This window comes from Pleurodeles waltl, chromosome 6 (assembly GCF_031143425.1).
Source record: "Pleurodeles waltl isolate 20211129_DDA chromosome 6, aPleWal1.hap1.20221129, whole genome shotgun sequence".
NCBI classification, from domain to species: Eukaryota; Metazoa; Chordata; class Amphibia; order Caudata; family Salamandridae; genus Pleurodeles; species Pleurodeles waltl.
The window spans coordinates 166,183,626-166,204,620 of NC_090445.1; the positions used below are offsets into that span (position 1 = coordinate 166,183,626).

Sequence of the window (20,995 nt, forward strand, 5' to 3'; positions counted from 1 at the left end):
TATATTTGTCTCTTTCTTTTAGCACTCTTCAACTCACAAAATGCAGTCATGAAAACAGCAACAAGAGGGCCTTACACTACTGCTGAAGAGCATAGAACCCCAGCAAGGAGTGCTCTCCTGGGGTCATGGATTTAATGACCCAAGAGACTTACTGTTGTTTAAATGCTTCTGTGGGGCTTCCACGCTTCCTGCAGCTTCTCACAACATAAAACAAGCATTTGCAATGCAATGAGTCTCACATTTGCTCGACTTAGAGCTATTAACGTTGTAAAGTCCTACCCGGACTTTTATTGCCACATAAAATGAAAAGTGATTCAGTTTTACATAAGCGTGCCGATTTTAAGCGCCACACCATGAGCGTGAAGGAGCACACAAAATGAAACAGAAGTTTGCTTGCGTCAAATGTATTGGCAAATGTTCAGCGAGATCAGTCCAGAAACCATGCTGAAAACATGGAGCCTCGTATGTTTTCAGTAGTTCGCCGGTGCACTCGAGGAGGGCTAAACACCGTAAAGGACATGACGTATGCATGCCTTTCACAAACAGTATCAAACGATGTTTAAAAGGCAAGCCCACAAACCAAGTAAACTGATGGGCGTGTGGTGGGCGTGGTTAAAAGCCCACAGAGAAATTACAGTAGGCTAGAGCACTTAGTCCTAAATAATGTTTGCTAGTGCCACTGCCCCTTCCAGGGGCGCCACCAAGATATAATAATGTAAAAAAAATCCCTCACAAGCCCACATGTGGTGCTCCATGACAGAACTACTGCTGCACATTCATTATTCATTTTTTAAACTATGTTTTGGGTTTCCAGGTGCCCACCAAGGGGCACCCATACCTGTAAAACGTTTTGGTTGAGGCTGCAGGGTGAGACCCAGGGCATGCAGGAGCAGGCAACATATTTTTAATTTTTTTATATGAGGGGGCAGGAATATCCTGCCACCCTAGACCTGATATTGGGGGAAGAGTATCCAATCTGGGATAATATATATATATATATACACATATATACATATCTATATATCTATATCGGTAATCCTTGCATTAGTTATCATAACATAGAAAGAGGTGTGTGTGTATGTATATATTTTATATGGAACATTTCTGAGTTGAAATTGCAATTTCAGACATACAATTGTTATATATGGGTGTATAAGATATTAGAAATCCAGTTCCTCTCTGAGGTAATTACTGTAACAAAGAGAGGCATGCATGTGTGTGACACAATATATGGGTGTGTGATATATATAAATATCTATATATATATATATATATATATATATATATATATATTTAGTGTGTGTATATGTGTCGCCAGTAGGTAATTATAGTTAGGACCATGTTTCCATTGAAAAAGTGTTTTTTGACTTGTATATTATTGTGCCGCCGTTTGACAAATTGTCAGGAATTTTTCCAAAAGATGTGTTTCAGTGAATATTGTTGCACAGTTGTGGGGTGATTCTTCAAAGGAGGACCAAGAAAAAATGGGGGGTAAAAAAAGATGTGATTCCCATTACAATTACCATAGGGATTTAAGACATGGCTACAGCCCGAACTGCTGGACTACACTAAATTTGGGAAGAAGGTAGCTCTTGGTCAAGAAAGAGTGTTTTTGTTATTTGGTGTAAATCCGTTCAGTAGTTTTTTAGATATAAAAAGAAAAAGAAATATAGATATATAGAGGCATTAAGGATTCATGAATAATAACAAGCTCGTGCAGAGATCTCCAGAGCCCTGATTGGCTGCCAGCACTTCAACCAGGAAGTATTGGCAGCCATCTTGGGACATTGGCTTCAGACAAGGCCCCAAAAAAAAAGACGAAAAAAAAGAAAAGAGGCCAGGGTAAGGACACCCTGACTCCTTAGCTTTGATGCTGGGGTCCCAGAGGGAGCCCGCAAGGGCAAAAACACACTTTGTTTTGTTTACAAAACTGCTGCAAATTTGAGACAAATTTGTGAATTCACAGCAAAAAATGTTTTAAAAGCACGGTCTCTTGTACTTGTTTAACTAAAGCCCATGGGTGGGCCAGGTCCCACGGCATGTGAAAATAAAGGAGAGGTGCACGGGCCCCCACTCCTGGGCTTATTTACTGCCCTGGGAACTGCCAACTCCCCGAGGCATGTGAGAATTAAACTCGGAGGCCCATGCGGACCCCCTCCAGACCCAGGGACTGCCACCGCCCGGGACAAATCATTTGATATTAAGTGGGCGAGCACACGGTCCCCCACAGCCCCTGGGACTGTCACATCATGGGCAATTCAATTGACATTAAGGGGGGGCGTGTGCCCCCCACAGCACTGGGGACCGTCAACTCCCCAGGGCAAATCATTTGACATTAAATGGGGCCGCGCTGTCCCTCGCAGCCCCAGGGCCGCCACCTCCTCGTGGCAAATCATTTGACATTTGGTGGGGGCTGTGCTCTCCCTGGGGTTGTTTAGTGTTGGAAGGAGGCTGTGTGGCCCTCCTCGTGGAACCAATGATGGCCCTGGGGACTGCCACCCTCCAGGGCCGGCTCCTGCCCTGTCCCAGGATGCCCACCGCTAGGACATAGCTGTTTGTTCTCACTTGGCAGGAGCTTTGACAGCTCCTGCCAGATTAGAGCAAACACTCGGCCTGTGGCAACTCGGTCTTGCTGCAAGTGGAGGTTTCCTCTGTTTCTTTGCCTGCCGAGATGAAGGCAGGGAAATGGAGGAAACTATTGCTCTCACAGAGATGGAGCTGCATCTTTAGCACTTCCCTCTCTGTGTAGGCAATGTCAGCTCCTGAAGGCTCCCCCTATTGTCCCATTGCAAAAATAAATATTTAAAGGCCGGGCCCCAGGGAATGAAGTCGCTTGGGCCTAAATCAGCCAGGGGAGGGAGGCATGTGGCTCCCTCCTCCATTTATTGAGGGCCAGGCACCGGGAATGGGGTACCCGGAGCCCACATTGACCCAGGGAGGGGGGCCACATGGCCCTCCTCCCATACAGTGGACATTAACCCAATGAGGTAGTACTTACTAAATAGCCATTAAAACGTTCTCCATTTGTATAGACAGTAATAATAAGGAATGTTGCGGTCCTCAAATTTGTCCACTTCTGCAATTATGTTGCCAGAATAAGCCATGATTGTAGCTCATGGTATTTCACCATGGTGTCTAAGTGAGCTACAAGCAAGTCTTTGATAACGGCTTATCATGGCATGACTTAATTACAGTTGACTTAAATTGGCTATGATCACAGTTTATTCTGGCAACATGTAAGTGAATGTGACTATATTGGTGCCCTCTCATGTGATATGAAGGGACATTGCAGATGAACACAATCAATTTATATTGCAGAAGTGGACAAATTTGAGGACCACAATGTTCCTTATTGCTGTATGACATTTATGCCCTGAGAAAGTTCACATGTGGTGAACAAAATGTGTTGGCTATTTTCCTTCTCTTTATGGAAGAAACTAAAGGACATATTGGAGTAATCCTGATTGGATGATTGAAGTTATTTGTAAATTGCCGGTGCCCCTCCAATTGGATTATATAGACTTTGGACCTTTGGTTTGCACCTTGGGAGTGGTGGGTGTTCTTGGTTGGAAGCACGGCATTTTGATTTATTTGGGAGAGGTGCGGTTGGATTTGGCTTGCTGCTCTAGTTTGGTGATATGAGCAATGACAATTACTTTAAATCAAAAAAACTATAGAAATCCACTGAAAACAATGAAAGTTACAGGGACGTTATAGTTAGGAAATAGAATTTAAAAAAAATTGAAATTCACTTAAAAACCAAAGGTGACACAGACGTTATAGTTAGGTTCTGAATTTACTAACACAAAACCAGAGAAATCACCCATTATAGTTAGTTATTTCACCATCGCCATGCACTGCTGCTTACCCCAAATATTACAGCACTCATGACAACTTTTATAACGTCACTAAAAATATCAGTGAAACATTAGAAGTCCAATTATTGAAGAAAAAACTGTGCATGGCAGGGGCACAAGTTATAGATACCTTAGACCGTGAGTTATAGTTACTTGAAATAACTAACTATAATGGCTGAATTTCTCTGGTTATGTGCGCGTAAATTGAGAACCTGATTATAATGTCCCTGTAACCTTTGTTTATTTAAGTGAATTATAGATAGATAGATAGATAGATAGATAGATAGATAGATAGATACATAGATAGATAGATAGATAGATAGATAGATAGATAGATAGATAGATAGATAGATAGATAGATAGATAGATAGATAGATAATGTGTTTTATACACACACACACACACAGTGGAGTAGTTTCACTCCATGATATAGAGTGTAGGTACGGTAGGGCTAGCACAATGGGGTTGATGAAGATCCTTTCCCGTCTAATGCTAGAATTTGAGGTATTTTGTTTTTTAATGAAATAATTTGTTATATATGTTCAGTTCAGTGTTCTGGAATTCAATAACTGTTTCATGAACTTTCTATATTGAGAATACTACCATTGAGATGTATGAGCAGTGTTTACTGTTTACTTTCTTCCTAGTGAGCTTATAGATTCTCAAGAGGCGCTTGCCAGAACTTTTCTTGTTACTCAAGGATTTTTTTTCTGTCTTTTTAGTTTCCTTCTGATTTTATTGATTTTAATTTCTGTATCATCAAGCCAGACATCCTTCAGGTTTTGCTTTATGAGGTGGACTTGGAGGATATAAGTTTATCAAAGACATTCATCAGTAGGGGATTATTGAGTGATGCAGAGTGGAGCTAAGGTGTGAGATGTCCTGTTTCTTTCATGATCTGAAAATGATGTGTTGTTTTGAAGGGTGAAAGGGTGAGCGTCTTTTGATGCTGGAGGAGTGAACAGAATGTAGTCACATGATGATTGGTTTACATGATGTGAATCAGTCACTGAAATCACATTATGAGAGGCAAATATTGCATCATGTGTTTGACCTGCAGAGGGTATTGCAGAATATCCTTTAATCCAGGTTTGAAGAGCGACCTTTTAACTTTATGTGAGCTGGGTTTATCAAAGCAAGACAAACGCTCAATTGCATGGTGCAGTTCTGTGGATCAGGACAGAGGTGCAAGTAAAAGTTGGTAATGAATAATATTATAACAGTAGGGTGTCTTTGTAGACAATAACCAGCTGTCTTCCTGTCTTTTTTGTTAGACAGTTCTTTTGGAGTATTTTATGTCTAATCAAGATAGCTTCATGCAAGATAGGTCTTGAGTCAACTGTTACCCAGGGTTCAGTAACAAATAGCAAGTCAGGGTTGGTCTCCAGTATAAGATATTTTATGCTAAACCATTTTTAATGATATATCCAGCATTCAGGAGTTTGCATGAGGTGAAGAGAGTTTTTAGCGTCAATGAATGTGTACCATATGTTCTGATGTGAGGTGTGGAGGAATAATCACAGGTACAGAGGGGTTCAGGCCATATTCAAACATGGTTTGAGGTGATTTTACAGGAGGAGGTGGTGGGGATTGTTTCCAGGAATAAGAAAGTTGGGCTTCGATTTCAAGTTGAGAATAGAGAAATTATCTTGTTGTATACGGCCTGACCTGATTTTACCTGCTGGAAATCATTTCACCTGCGGGAAGATCTTGCCAGTGTAAAAGTACAACGGGAACTGGCTGCAGTGTAACATGGTCCCAGTTTCTACCCCCATCCTCAACTGAGGCACAGAGAAAACATATAATGTTCCCTCTTCCAAAGAATGTCCTTCCTTTCCCACTCAAATCCTCCTAAGCCTCTCTGCCCTTCTGACATTTACCACCTGCTAGAGCATGTGATAAACGCCTAAGTTAAATCCCAGGGAACTGAGAGTCCACATGGAATTTCGCCCAGTACATTTGGGCCTGCATAGTGTTTACCCATTCCGGGGGGTTTAACTCATAAAAGATAAAAATATGTGGGTCAATACCGGACGGCAAATTTCAGCCACCTGGAATGTCTGCACATATATCTGCCTAATTTGTAAACGGGCTTTAATGTAAGGAGGGAAGTAAGTGGGGTGAGAGGAATGGAATGGGGGGAAATTGTAAGGAGGAGAGAACTGGAAAGCAGAATGATCTGGGTGGAGTGTAAGGGGGTAGGGAGTAAAGTAGCTAGGATGATGGGCAGAAAAAGGGTCACGATTTGATGCGTTGCGGAGTAGGTCGAAGGTCGAGAATGAGAGGAGGAGATCATGTGGAATTATGAAACATGGCTATGCATTCCCAGATTGAGTTAAAGAGTAGGCATTAAGGCCCATATTTATACTTTTTAGCACCGCATTTGCGCCAGATTTTGACGCAAAAGCGGCGCAAACTTACAAAATACAATTGCGGCGCTAAAAAAGAATAAATTTGGGCCTAAAACTTCATCCTCTCCAAGTTCTCATGTGGTTCATCAGAAGTAACAGGTGACTTATCAGGCTTGTAACATGGGAGGTACTTAGCTGAAGCCATAATCTTCACAACTCTGCTTGCATAAAAAACATGTACACTTTTCTAGGACTTTAAGACTTTAATTATGAGTTGGCCACTATGGGATGTGATAATTATTTTACCTGATCAAATCACAAATTTTGGGGGAGTAAGATGCGGATATTTGTGCTTACCGCACCAAAATGCACATGCTCCGGTATTTAGCGAACATTTTCCCCTTAACAAATATTGGCATGTTTGAGTTTTATTTTTCACAAAAGTCATGACAGACATTATCAAACGTAGTTGAAATTGTCGACCCAATCGTACTGAGGACCTTTGTGTTTCTGTTTCCAGGTTACGTCGTTTTCAATGTTGAGAATTCCTGTATTGTACTGTGCTGCAATTGTATAGGACTCCTGAGGAAGCCCTGAAGAGTGTTTTGCAGATCAGGTAACTTGCAAGAGTGTGGATTCATGTGCGAACTGGTTTCTTGTCATGTATGATAACAACATGAAATGCAGAAGTTGAACTTGAACTGTGGGTTTCTTAGTGCTGAATGACAGATATTTATTCTTGTTTAAACTTCGTGGGCACTTTTATGATATCCAAAAACTGAGAGGCGCGAGTGCCCGATGGGATTTGAACCCGTGGTCATGGGCTCAAGCACAGATCCCTGTAATACATACTTAAGTACACTTCACTTCACATGCAGAGCGTTTTCGCAGCGAGAGGCGCATTCTCATATAAATATTTTATTCTCATACTTGTACCTCTTTCTTGCTCAGTCAACAAAGCAGTCAGACTCAGGACCTCCTGCTGGAATAACGAGCTGGCGATGGACCAATCAGATCTCTGTCCACAATTACGCAGTGTAATTCTGTGCCATCTGTCACGAGACTGGGATTCGGCCAACTCACTTTTTCGCAACCATAAAGCACGCACAAGAAAAACAAGCATTTGCAATGCAACGGGTCTCACATTTGCTCGAGTTAGACCAACTAGCGTTGTAAACTCCTAACCGGAGTTTTCTTTCTAAATAATTTGAAAATAAAAAGTAAAACAGTTTCACATAAGCGAGCCCATTCAAATCACCACACCATGAGCAGGAGTGTGAAGGAGGCACACAAAAGGATAAAGAAGTTTGCTAGCAGCCAAACGAGTAGGCATAAGTACAATTAGCCATGTAACAGGGTCGATGTCTAAGGCGGTAACCAAACCGCCCCAAGGAGGGCCAAACTTAAAGCATTTACCAATGATAACAAAGGATTTTTGAAGGGCAAGCCCATGAACGAGCAATAGTGATGGGCGTGAGGTGGGCGTGGTTAAAAGCCCAAATAGATAACAGCATTCAAACTAAAAATAAATGGGTGCTTCTTTTCTCCCTCTGCTTTTTCTTCAACCCCCTACACTCCTTCTGTCTTAACCGCTTTCAAAACTTACAAACTCTAAAAATGTTGTGCCCATCGTAAGCAGGAAAAAAAAATCGTGCTCCATCAAAAAAACACAAGACAACTGAAAGATAGGCATGACTGGATATTTTCTTCATGCCGGACTGTTAATAATTATTTGTTTTTGTGTAGCACTAAAAAAAATTCTAGCATTTGCGTTAAGAATTTTTCAATTCTATTAAGGACACAGAGGCGAGGATTATGCTTCTCTTTCCATGCTCTTTATTTAACAGCAGGCAATGAAAACCATGGAAAACAAAAAACTACATATCCCAACACTGATATGTCACGTGATAACCATAGAGGAGGAGGCCTATAAAGTGTTGCTTCACACCCAACCACTCCTCTTTCTTTGTCCAATATTCGCAACAGATAGGTCATAGTCTTAAACATGAATCCTGCAAACGCAATCCTGGAGAAAGATGACCTGGGGAATGAAATATATGGATCCAACCCGTCTGGAAACTTGAAACGGTGACAAAGCGAACCGAAATCCACTTCTCATCATTTCCTAGGAAAAAAGAAAATTCAGACCATAAAAGCTGAACATCTTAAAAAGATACTTATATCTACTACCAAGTAGGGTGGGAAAGCACTGAAATACAGTAAAGATTTTTGTACATGAACTACATATTAACCTGATGTACCACAAAATAACATAAACATACAGTGTGGTGGGATAATCCTCGCCTCCGTGTCCTTAATAGAATTGAGAAATTTTTAACGCGAATGCTAGAATTTTTTTTATTCTATGTCAGGACCGGAGGCTCAGATTATACTTGTTCAAAGCTGATTCACCACCACTGATGCAATATCCACAATAGGTTTACAGTAAAAAGTTTTAAACGTAGAAGGGGAAGACCAGTCTGTCGCCCTTAGAATGTCCTCCAAACGAGAACCCAAAGCAAAAGACTTTGAAGCCATAGCACCTCTGGAAGAATATGCACCAAATTTTGAAACCTCAATGCCTGCTTCATTCAATAACCATCGCATCCAACTAGCGAGGGCGGCCGATGAAACAGCATGATAAGGCTTAACCAAGGAAATGAACAATTGACCCCCCATATCAGAATGAAATTCTTCTGTACTCACCTCATAAACTCTAAGGCACTGTACTACACAAAGTTAGGGATTGTCTACGAAACAGGGATAAGCAACTGACTTCAGATTACATTTAGTTCAACGTGAAATAGAAAAGGTAACACCATCAGGGGAAAACTCTCTCCCTGCCAAATCCAGAGCTCTAACATCTGATACTCTCTTACATGAAATTAAACATAACAACATGGTGCATTTTGCTGAAAGTTGTTTCCTAGATAAATATCTATTGGTAGACCATGATTCCAAAAAATGAAGAACAATGTTCACATCCCAAAGGGAGGAGTAGCGAGGGCGAGGAGGATTAGCCAGTCTGATACCTCTCATTAATTTACAAACAATGGGAACTCTCCAAAAGGTTTGCCCTCAATAGGTAAATGACCTGCCGAAGTAGCAGACCGATAATTATTAATAGATCGATAAGCTACACCTGATGTTGCTAAGGAAGATAGAAAATGGATGTAGAAGGCCCAGAGGATCGTGGAGAAGTTTCTCCTGGAAAGGGAGTAGGATCGGATGATCACAACTCAACTCCATCGCCAACGGAAACCATTCCTGAGACCTCCAAAGAGGAGTCACCAAAATCAGATCCACTTGCTGACGTCTGATCTGTGCCAAAACCTTGAGTATCGTTAGGAAGGGGGGGGAAAAGCGTACCCCTGTTCTTGAGACCAGTTCTGAAGGAAGGCATCCGTGATAGTTGCTTACGGATCCGACCTTCAACTGACAAAACGTTTGATCTACTGAGTGAGGCGAGACGCAAACAAGTCTATCGAGAGGGGACCCCACTGAGCAGAAAGGGCCTGGAAAACTCTGGGGTGCAGTCGCCAATCGCTGTAATCCCTCAGGTGTCGCGAATTCCAGTCCGCCACCAGGTTGCTGGCCCCTGGAAGGTACTCAACGACGACCGAAATCCTGTGCTGAAGGCAAAAGTGCCAAAATTCCTTGGCTATCTCCGCTAAAATGCGAGAACGAGTTCCCCCCAACTTGTTGACATATCTCACCGTCGAGATATTGTCCATGCGTAGAAGAACACAACAGTTTGCCTTGAGAGGGGAGAGACTCTTGATGGCAAGTGAGCCGGATAGGAGCTCCAAACAATATGTGCAGGGTCAGCTCCGTGTTCGACCATCTGCCTCCCGTGGACACTGATCCGCAACGGGCTCCCCAGCCCCAACGACTGGCATCGGACTCTATCACTACATCGGGTACGAGCTGAAATAGCTCTGCCGTTCCAAGTCTCCATATGTTTATCCCCCAATTCATCTCAGAACGAGATTCCTCAGATAGGAGAACTTGGTCCGCATAACTGAGACCCTTATAAAGATGGAAGATCTTTAAACGTTGAAGGGCTCGGTACTGAAGAGGGCCCGGAAATATCGCTTGGATCGAAGAAGAAAGCAGGCCCACCATCCGGGCAATCGCCCTCAATGATACAGTCTGTTTGGATAACAGAGACCTCAACTCCCTCTTGATCAAATGAATCTTCCCGGAGGGAAGTACCAAAAGGGATCGGACTGAGTCTAACTGGAAACCCAGAAAGTCCATCCACTGAGAGGGGGTCAGAATGGGCTTCTGGGCATCGATTATAAAAAACCCAGGCTCTGAAGCATAGACACAGTGCACTCCAGGTGGGAAAGCAGTAGGTCTTGGTCCTAGGCCATAATCAGGATATCGTCTAGATAAAAAGTTAGACAGACCCCTTGAGAACGAAGGAACTCCACAACTGGGTGCATCACTTTCGTGAAGCACCATGGGGCAGAAGACAGGCCGAATGGGAGAACTTTGTACTCGTAATACTCTTCCTCCCACTGGAACTGAAGAAATCTCCGAAGTGGAGGAAAAATAGGAATGGGTATGAAAGCGTCCTTCAAATCTAAGCGGACCATCCAGTCTACCTCTTGGAGAATGTCTCTCAACAAATGGATGCCCTCCATCTTGAAAAGTCGAAAAAAAAAACGTTGAAGTCTTTTAAGTTTAGAACCAAGCGAGACCCGCCCCTTTACTTGTCCACTAGAAACACTGGACTGATAAAACCTGAAGGGTGCCGGGGTACCTTGACGACGGTACCTTTTGTTAACAGCGCAGATATAACTGCGGAAATGAGACTGAGCTCATGAAGGGGAAATATGCTGGCCGAGGAGGACACAGCTGAGACAGGGTCTCGTAAAATTCTAGTTTAAACTCCTGCACAGCTTCTGAGACCCAAGCATCTGAAGTAATCAGACCCCATGCTTGCAGAAATGTCTGAGTCCTGCCCCCCAACAACTTGCAACAAATCTCACCTGTGGCTCCTGGGACCTGGGAGAAAGATTGAAGACCTTTGGATCTCCCTCTGCGGAATCTGCCCCGACCAGACCTTGGTCTTGATGGATAGAAGGTAGAAGAGGAGGAGTCGTACTCCTGATAACCGCCTCTTCCTTCATGGTAGTAATCACTTTGAGGGCCTTGTTGGTTGAAGCGGCCGAGGCACGCCCTCTGAAGCATCCGGCCCCTCTAAAAGGTGGACTTAGCACCCTTCTGATAGAAACTTGGGCCTTGTCCAAACTGGCGTAGGTTGAAACAAATATTGAAAGTTCCTTTATGAAGGGGGAACCAAACAGGAAACCCAGGGCCACATGACCTGATTCAGAAGTAGCAATGTCTGCCAATTTTGGGTCTAACTTCATCAACACTGAGCGACGATGCTCCGAAGATATGGCGCAATTGGCATTGCCCAGGAAAAACAAAGCGCTCGTTGAGCCCAACCCACAAGAACGTCAGGGTTGAAGGGCTCGCCTGACTCCTTGGCCTGAAAAGTCCGTTCTAAAATCTTTGTTAACGAACCTGAGACGTCCAACAACTTGTCCTGACATCCACGCCAGGCGCGATCAAAACCCTTCTTTGGGTCCTTGGCAGATTTTTTGTGAACAGTGACCAAAGTAGGGTCCAGAGGGGGTTTCAGTCACCTTGGAGGGGAAATCCAGCCTGGGGCATTCAGACTGCAGCCTGGAGCGAACCTCCTTGTCAAAGCTATGTCTAATGTGGGATTCCACATAATCCGCCACTTCTGGGGGAGACAACCAAAGTGAAGACCTGGGGTGTACAAAATCTTCCGGCTCAACCGTCAGGACCCTAGGAGTAGGAGCTTCCTGATGAGGAGCCTTCTTTTTGTGCTTGCGAGGGGAATCATCTTCCTGCTCGGAGGAGTGTTCAGAAGAAGAAGAAGCTGAGTCATATGCGCTTTTCTTTTGTGAACCTGAATTATAATCATGTTCCCTTGCCATATTCCTAATAAGGCTTTCAAAGTCCACGGAATGCGGATTAGAACTCTACTTAGAGGTTTGGATATTTGCGGAAGGGAAGGTTCCAAAATGGGTTGAATGCCCGAGGGGGCTACCCAGCCTTGAGCTCCACAAACCCCAAAAGGTGGTGCTTAATGGGCTTATTAGCTTGAGCTAAGGCTTGATTAAGAGCATATACCAAGTCCAGTACAAAAGAACCAGCTGGTTCCTCCAGATAATACCCATCATCGGCTTGGTCTTCATAGCCAGCCATACTGTAATACAGCAGAAAGAACCCCAGAGGAGTCGTAGTAATAATAAGAATAAGAATAATAAAACAGGGCATGCAAATTTGTTTGATTTAGGACGTGGAGGGAGCTGCCATGTGTGCAGAAGTACCTTTAGTGCAGGCCCAGCCTGAGTAAATAATTATTTGCAACCCCAGAGTCCAGGCACTGGGGTGTAGATGGGGAGCTAAACCGGTGTACATTTCTTTAGAAGCACCTTGTGCTTAAATCAATAAACGCTCCAAGTCACGAGCATGTAAATATAAAACTCTTTGAGTTTCAGAAAATAAATAAATAAACGCTCTAGATAACGAGCGTGTAAAAGTAAACAATATTGCCAACAATCGATTGACTTTTGCCCCAAACGCTCGGGACACGAGTGCTTAATAATGAAGCCCCCCGGGGCACAGAAATAGAGCGTGGGCTCTTGAAAGACGCTCGGAGATGAGCGCTTGAATAATTAGGCCCCCCACAGGGGCAGGGAAACAGAATTCAGGCTCCGGACAGGAGCGGTTAAGTAAATATGCCTCCGGGACTAATAAAACAAATCCCCGGAGCCGGCACAGAGACACGCGACAGCAGGTTATAATTAGCGCGGACTCTGGTAGGCAAATAAATGCGTTCAGCACGCGCTGCAAGAATGTTGAATATCGGCAATAAAAAGAGAACTGCGTTGTGGCGCGCAAGTCCTCGCTCCCCTGCTCCCACTCCACACAACGAAAGCGAGACGAGCAGCCGCTTTGAGGAGGGAAAACACCGCTCCCAAATTAGATTATAAGTAAAACAATATCATGCATAAAAACATCAATGAATCACTTAACTGGCTGTGAAGCAGCCAAGAAAGAGGAGTGTTTGGGAGTGAAGCAACACTTTATAGACCTCCTCCTCTATGGTTATCACGTGACATATCAGTGTTGGGATATGTAGTTTTTTGTTTTCCATGATTTTCATTGGCTGCTGTTAAATAAAGAGCACGGAAAGAGAAGCATAATCTGAGCCTCCGGTCCTGACATAGAATTGTGTTGTACCTGGTAGGTATTTAGTATTGTCTGAGAGTGAGCCTGCTGCTCGAGCTCCTCTCAGCATGAGTAGTGTTCTTGTTAAGAATTGTTTGGTTTTACTTCTCTGTAAATGTGTGCCATTTCTCATGCCTTATAAACTTGTAATGACTTAAAGGTGTATGGTTCATGCTGACATTAGTTGAGTCAGTTCCCGCTGGCTGGCTGGTTCGCTGGTTGTGCGATCTATGTACCTTTGCACTAAAATAAGTATTGTGGGGTTTTAAGCACGCCCATCACTTTCACTAGTTTGTGAGCTTGCCTTTCAAAAATCCCTAGATGTCATTGGTAATTATTTTACATTTGTCCCGCCTTGGGCCGGTTTTGTTTCCGCCTTGCAGACTGACCCCGATACATGGATAATTGCACGATATCCGATATACTTAAGCATGGGTGAACAATTTTTTTCTTTGGTCTCTGTCCTTCGTGCTCAATGGCAACAATGGCACTCATAGTGCGAACAGGGTCAACAGCGCAAACTCCACCTGCGCTATTGGAGTGCTGGTCACATCGTTCACACTGTTACCTAATCAGATTCACTTTTTTTGTCTCTCCCCTTCGCGCTCCGTAGCTTTCCGAAAAAACACTTATAATTGATAAATGCTTTACTAAAAAAGCATTCTTTTTCAAAACATGTTTGGCCATAACTCAGCCTGTGGTGGTCCTAGGGCAATGGAACCACCACTAAACCATTCAGCGTGACACACTCGTTAGGTTTAGGTCATCTTTGGGTCACCACACTAGGTTAGTGTAGACCCCAAAATAATACCCTCTCCCACCATTCAGTCCCTGTTTAAACTCTCTTACGGCTGGAATTTTTGTTTTGCAGGTTGGAGTAGTCTGCGTTTTAAGGGCATTAGTATTGCAAGAGGCCCGCTAGACCTCAAAATGTGTAAGGCACTATGGGGGTCATTCTAACCCTGGCGGTCGTCGACCGCCAGGGCTAAAATGACGGGGGCACCGCCAACAGGCTGGCGGTGCCCCGCAGGCCATTCTGACCGCGGCGGTTCGGGCGCGGTCAGAAGTGGAAAACCGGCGGTCTCCCGCCGGTTTTCCGCTGCCCTTTTGAATCCTCCATGGCGGCGCAGCTCGCTGCGCCGCCATGGGGATTCAGACACCCCATACCGCCATCCTGTTCCTGGCGGTTCGCCCGCCAGGAACAGGATGGCGGTATGGGTGTCGTGGGGCCCCTGGGGGCCCCTGCAGTGCCCATGCCAATGGCATGGGCACTGCAGGGGCCCCCGTAAGAGGGCCCCACAAAGAATTTCACTGTCTGCATTGCAGACAGTGAAATTCGCGACGGGTGCCACTGCACCCGTCGCACATTCCCACTCCTCCGGCTCCATTCGGAGCCGGCGTCCTCGTGGGAATGTTGTTTTACACTGGGCTGGCGGGCGGCCTTTTGGCGGTCGCCCGCCAGCCCAGTGTAAAACCCAGAATCACCGCAGCGGTCTTCCGACCGCGGAGCGGTATTCTGGAGGGGGAACTCTGGCGGGCGGCCTCCGCCGCCCGCCAGAGTTAGAATCACCCCCTATGTCCTCTAGGGGCTCAATCTATGGTTGCATTGCATTACTTTCTGTCATTCTATTTTTATTGTGGTGTCCTCTGGGGGCTGTTCTGAGCATTACAGTCAACATACTTCAATTCATTTACAAAGCAATTTTGCTCATAACTCAGCCTATGGTGCTCCTAGAACAAAGGGACCACCTTTGAAACGTTCACCACAACCTGCTCTTTCAGTCTAGATCTTCTCTGAGTCCCCACACTAGGTTAGTGGGGACCCCAAAATAATAACCCCTCCCTCCATTCAGTGTCTCTGTAATCTTTCTCCTGGCTGCAACTTTTGTTTTACAGTTGAGAGTAGTTTGTGTTTTAAGGTTTTATTTGTAATATCATTGCAGTAGGCCTGCTAGTCCTGAAAATGTGGATGCCCTCTGGGGCCTAAGTATATGGTTACACTGGAATGGATTCAGTCATTTTCTTTTCATGTGGTTATGCTCTCTAGGGGCTAACTATATGGTAACATGACCATGTTTCTTACAAATGCTATTTTCATTGTGGTGTACTCTAGGGGCTGTTCTGAGCATTACAGTCTAATTCTAAATGTTTATTTCTGATAAAGGTTTTTATTGGGTTTATATGATAATGGCATATGTTTATTAATCTTTCCATATTGCAATTATGGCCATGGTTCAGGCCAACTTAACATCCTTATTACACTATGACTGTTTGAACACTCTTTATATGTTTGGATGACCCTTCTAGTTTATTTTGCTTGTTACTCCCCCATGGCTGTCTTGTTTTGGAAATTGTGTTTGCCAGCCAGCATCTCTGATGGTGGGGTGGTGACAATGGTATACCATTGGAATTAGCATGGCGGATTTAAATTAGGATGCTGAATGGCAACATTTTCATTTTTGGCTGCAGATAGGGGAAGAAGTTAAATGGAAGTGCTTTAGGTCAGTGGTTCCCAACTTGTGGTACGGGGACCCCTGGGGGTCCGCGAAGCCTTCTCAGGGGGTCCGTGAGAGCATAGAAAATGAAAAAATATTAACTAATATTGACAAATTAGGTCCCCAGCTTCCAGTAATGACTCAGGCGGGGGTCCCCGGATTCCCATGATGATTCAGTGGGGGCCCTTGGGTTCCATTAATGTTAAAGTGGGGGTCCACAGAAATCAAAAGGCTGGGAACCACTGCTTTAGGTATATGCAGGACCACTGGAATTATGTGGCAGGAAAAGACCAAAGTATGAGTCAGTGTTAACCAATTTATGTGGCAAGAAAAGTCCAGTTATGAATTTACAACGCCAATAAATTTAACTTAAGCAAATGCGAGACCCATTGCCTTGCAAATGCATGTTTGTCAATGGAATGAAGAATGGCTTAGGTGGCCCTGTCGGGATTTGAACTCGATATGATCCTGGCCATGTTGAAGTCTTCTTTCACTCAAACAGTCCTCGCAAGGCAAAATATTCACCATCAATTTATCTTTTTCTTCAGACGTTTGAGATAAGGTAAGGTGTTATACTTTCTAATGACACATCATGTACTGTTGTTTTAGCCTTAACTCTTTGTAAAAATATGTCATTCCTCATATTTGGTTCTCTGTGATGAATACAGTTCTCGAGCCATGCTTTACCAACATACAGCAAAAACTGACAGCTATGACTTTTAATATATCTTAAACAGGTATAACAGCAAAGACTACAAAGTGATGCGCTACACTGGCTGTAGAAGCTTTCTTCATGCTGTGTATAATCTATCACGTTCCAGTTGTATTTCTTCAGACTACTAAAAACATGGCTGTTCCCAAAATATTATTTGAGACTCTAGGTATTCACCTGTGAAAATCTTTTCTTAGATTCAAGTGCCAAGGAGATGTCAAAGTAAAAATCATATAGCATTATGAATTATGTCACCAGTGCTTCATTTATGCAGGTGGCTATAGGTGGTAGGCACCAATACTCATTTCTGGTGATGGGGACTTATTTTTGATAAACAGACTTTGACCCAGGGCAAGGGAGAGAAAAGAAAAAGAATAAGGAAGTAAAATGTAGGAAAACAGTCAAAAAAGAGAAAGCAGGAATGGATTAAAACATGCAAGAGTCAGATAACAAAATTTGATGTGTAAGATTTATGGTCATGAAGCACCGGGGAGTAGAGGGTAGACAAAAAAAAGTTTATTTCAGAGCACATCTACCACAGCCTTCAAGGTTTCTCTACTGATCTTCAACTAACTACTGGTGGAACTAACAGTCAGATGAACACAATCATAGAACCCTGTGCACACAACATTCCACTTAGAGCATAAAGTGGAAAGGATTACCACACATCTTTCCCTCAGACATATTCAACAATAGAATAGACAAACGAAAGAGCAATTAACAGTTGGAATATATGAAAACAAAAATACTATGATTTAATGAAACAGGAACTCAATCCAAATTTCCCTTGAAAGGCACCACTTGGTTATATTACCACATTCTCCCATCATCAACCTTCACTGCATTGCAAAACAACTTTAGAATTTTGCATGGTCCTCAATTCTGAAAACTTGAAAAAATCTTATGAGCTTGAAGACGACTTGATTACAACTACATCTCCATCTTCTATAACATGATATGCAGTGGCCTTGCTACAATCAACAATCTTCATGCGTTTGGGCACACACCTTTCCTCCTTAAGTTTTCATTGTCAATTTCGTACTGCTTTTGTTCCCCGAACCCAACCAATCAGTAGAAATCTGTGTATTTCCTTTCCTCCCTATAAACAATTCAGAAGTTACATTTCCAGTTGTGGAATGCAAAGTGAACCTGTATGCATACAAAAACTTCTTCATCCCATCTTTTCAGTTTCTATATGCACATCTTTCAGTTGTTTGCATTCATCTATTTCTATTTGCCAGTTTCCACATGCACTTCTTTTCAGTTGTTTGCATTCATCTAAAGCCATTTCCCCCTGGATGAAAAAGAGCATTTCCTGTGCTTCACCCTTGTGGGTCAAAAACTCTTCCATCTCTTTTGATGCCAATTGAGATCCATTGCATGTGAGGATGCTGTTAGAATTTCCTTCTCTTCTAAGGATTGTATCTAGAAATTCTGTTTTTTTTAGTTTCAGTGCTACCTATAATCCCAATCTCGGCCCAATGAGATAATTTATCTTTCAACAGTAAAAGAGAGTTACAAGACTTCTCTGCATGCAAAGGACCCACAATATCCAATGAAACATTTTCCATGCTTTACTAGTAACATTCCTACACTCCATGGGTGGGGTTACCACCCTGAAGACATTGTAACTAATCATGCAGTCATGACACCCTCTTACCAGTCTCTTAATTTGGACATCCAGTCTAGTCAAGTAGTAGTTCAATCTGAATTTCTCCTTGGTTTTACTCATCTACTCATGACCTTCCTTTTCAAATGTCATAATCCTCTCCCTGAGTATAAAATGGAACAACTAGTCGGGTTCCCATTAAGATAATCTCTCCATCTCTAGGCAGCTAATGTCTCACTTTTCAAAACACCACCAACTCCTGAGACTTCTTCTTTTTTATTCCTTCTTTATGTACTCTTTTGCTCATGTTTTGTAGTTCTTCATCACTCTGAAGTGCTTGCAGCCATTCCTCTTATGAAATAGGCCCTGCTATATTACTGCATTTTTTCACTTATTCATCATTATCAGCTTTAACCTCCTTCAGTTTCCCAGGACCCAGATGTTAGACCTAACAGCTGTCATGAGCAACTCAGCTGAATTTCCCAGGTTGTTCTGATGGGGTGAGTATGGCCCCAACTCCCTCTAGGGCCTGGCCACAATTGCAGTGATTCTTTTAGCTAAGCGCTGCACCGAGCGAGACCTCAAAGGGAAAGGGGGTTTGGAAGAGAAAGAGAGAGAAAACTAACCACTCGAGGCAGGGAGAGGTGGACAGGATGTGTTGTAACGGGCATCAGGTTGCCTTGGTTAGCAGGACTCCAGCATAGGAACAGCTCTCCAAAAAGAGGCACAATTAGGGCCGTATATATACCATACGCCACAGGAGCGTCACTTTTTGTGACGCTGCAGTGGCGTTAAGCACAGCGCCATATTTACAATGTGGCGTTAAGCCAATTTCTGTGGCTTAACGTCACCCTATAAATACGGCCTTCCTCATGCAGCACTGTGCGTGGAAGGGGCGTGCAATGGGTGTTGCTGTGGGCGTGCCACAGCATCACCCATTGCATTTTGATGCTGCCTCAGATTTATGAAATCACGTAAACCTGAGGCAGTGGCAAAATCTAACGCCATCCTTAGGGGTGGCGTTAGCAGTGCGCAACGAGGAGGAATACTTTTATTCCTCCTCGTTTTTTGCTTTTTCTATGCATGCTGCTGTCTGCTGCACGCATAGAAAAAGCAAAATGCCAGAAATGATTGTTTATGTGCGGGAAGGTGTCCCTTCCTACACATAAACAATCTTTTGAAAATGACTCTTTGGCACTTCTGTGTGTACTGCATTGTGCAGCACACATAGAAGTTCCAAAGCGCCTTTAGTGATTGTTTATGAGCAGAAAGGGACACCTTTCCGCACATAAACAATCACACCTCTCAACAAAGACATCCTTGCACAATGGTGCAAGGATGCCTGGGTTGGCGCTGGCAGCTAAATTTAGCACCAGCGCAGGGAGAAATGTAGGGGTGCGCTGTATTCAGTTAAATATGGCGCATCTCTGAGTCTCTAAAGTGATGCAGCACTTCGCTGTCAATTTTGGCGCAGTACCACATTGCGCTACTTTTAAATAAATCTGCCTCTTAGTTTAGTAGTGTGTAGGTTCTTCTGAATACAGCTTTGATTTTATGCCACAAAACATAACATGTCAAAGGACATACAGGCTAGTGTACCTAAAATCCTAACAGGGGCTTTCAGCGCATATAATGACTTTTCGTCCTAAACAGCACATAGAGCAAACAAAGTTCTTAAAGACAGTATACTTTAGTTTTTCACCCAATTGTCACAGCAGTCAAGAAAGTCTTAGTTAGCAATAACGATCAATTATTTTTTAAACATATAAAATCAGAAACTGTTCGAGTCAATTGTTTGTAAACAACACAAAACAGTAAATTAAGCACTCTGGGTTTCTGGTACTGGGACTTTCTTGCAAGAACTTCACCAAAAGATTATTGTCCATTAGGCAGTGGACCATTTTTCTTAAAAAGGACCAAATAATCCATACCATATTTGTGCTAGGTAGTTGTTCATAAAAAAACTCACACAATGTGAGTCCACATATTTGTTACAACTGAGTTGTTGTCCCTTTTCCTTTTTCCTGCAGATCCAGAGGCGCAGAGCTGAGTCTGAGTGGAAGATGGTTGCAGGGAGACATGTCGCCCAGGCAATCGATGCTGAAGAGGGACGCTGCTCTAAGGAGGAAGAGTCAATTGGCAGGCTACAGGAGGCTAAAGATTCAGATAAAAGTAGAGACGATGCCAACCACGGGCACAATGAAACACTTGGTTTAAATAGTCTTGTTGGGGGCGTGAGTCACCGTTTGTTGTTTTCCTTGTGCAATGGCGTGTTTGCTCGTGTACCTAGGGATGAATCATCCTGTTTTTGCAATATGCACAAAACAAGTGGTGGTTAATAATAAAGGATGAGTCATGTTTCCTTCCTCTTGCTGCTTTCTGTGTGCAGTGGTTTAATTACTTATGTACCTGGGGATGAGTCATCATGCCATATGCTCATAGCACTTAGTGACTAATTAGAAAAAAAACTATGTTCTTTTACATAATTTGAATCAACCGACTGCTTTACCATCTCAAACAAAGTGAACCAAAATACATACACCCTAGTGCAAAAGGGCATCACAGAGAAACACAATGTCATGACTCCATCAAATGCATGCATACTTCAATTCATGAACCTTACAAGCACATCCCATTGTATTGTATCATTGCGTATTAGCGTGCTATAGCACAAGGGAGTAGGGTCACAACAA

The 20,995-nt window shown here is 43.3% G+C and overlaps 1 long non-coding RNA gene across 1 annotated transcript in view; it reads left to right on the forward strand.

Annotated features, from left to right (window-relative positions):
- Nucleotides 1–20,670, forward strand: part of LOC138301892 (uncharacterized) — a 92,720-nt gene extending 72,050 nt beyond the window's left edge. Inside the window, exons 2-3 of the long non-coding RNA XR_011205145.1 lie at nt 6,729–6,824; nt 20,333–20,670. This is a non-coding gene — a long non-coding RNA (uncharacterized lncRNA). The remainder of the gene's footprint in view (nt 1–6,728; nt 6,825–20,332) is intronic.
- The last annotated feature ends 325 nt before the right edge of the window (nt 20,671–20,995 follow it).